The 786-nt window shown below is 47.3% G+C and overlaps 1 non-coding gene across 1 annotated transcript; it reads left to right on the top strand.

Annotated features, from left to right (window-relative positions):
- Positions 1–230: 230 nt before the first annotated feature.
- On the top strand, positions 231–421 carry LOC113878696. Its single transcript, XR_003507114.1, has one exon. It is a non-coding gene; the product is annotated as a U2 spliceosomal RNA (small nuclear RNA).
- Positions 422–786: the final 365 nt, after the last annotated feature.

Raw genomic sequence — 786 nt, 5'->3', positions numbered from 1 at the left:
TGCAGATTCGAGACGGCGCTTCCGCCCGAGAACCACAAAGCCGCGGCAGATGCGGGATTTCTCTTTTACAATGTGGAGAATCCAACTTCTGCCCGAGAGTCTGGTGTAGTGCCGCCATAGCACTGTCAACGAGGCAAAGGAAGGGAGACCTGGAGTGAGCGGGGACCCGGTCACACTGAGTGCAACATGCACGACAGCCGGACGGTGACGGCGACGGGCGGTGACACGCTATCGCTTCTCGGCCTTTTGGCTAAGATCAAGTGTAGTATCTGTTCTTATCAGTTTAATATCTGATACGTCCTCTATCCGAGGACAATATATTAAATGGATTTTTGGAGCAGGGAGTTGGAATAGGAGCTTGCTCCGTCCACTCCACGCATCGACCTGGTATTGCAGTACCTCCAGGAACGGTGCATCCCCTCGGGGACACTTATGGAAGTATCCAAAAGCAGAAACTGGCCCTTTCCTGTAAAGGATTTGGTTATCTCAGGGAGGTTTTTTTTGGTTTATCTACATGCTTTGTTTTTTTCTTCCTGGGATGAGGCATGAGATCTTTTGTCTACCCACCCCTGATTTACTTTTCTTCAAGTTTCTATTACTTTCTATTACTTTCTATTACTTCTGTAATCATGTTTTCTGACTTCAGGCAGTTCCCGCTGAAAGCCACCAAGATCCACTTGCAGTCTTGGTTAAAATGATGGGTTTTCAGCTCAGTGTGTGTGTTGTTTATACTGGGATTTCGTTTATACAGATCACTGCCTGACAAAGAGAGATGAGTACCATTGC

Source organism: Bos indicus x Bos taurus, chromosome 19 (assembly GCF_003369695.1).
Source record: "Bos indicus x Bos taurus breed Angus x Brahman F1 hybrid chromosome 19, Bos_hybrid_MaternalHap_v2.0, whole genome shotgun sequence".
Taxonomy (NCBI): domain Eukaryota; kingdom Metazoa; phylum Chordata; class Mammalia; order Artiodactyla; family Bovidae; genus Bos; species Bos indicus x Bos taurus.
Note: the sequence above shows the minus strand (reverse complement) of the source record. Positions and strands in the feature narration are given on the sequence as shown.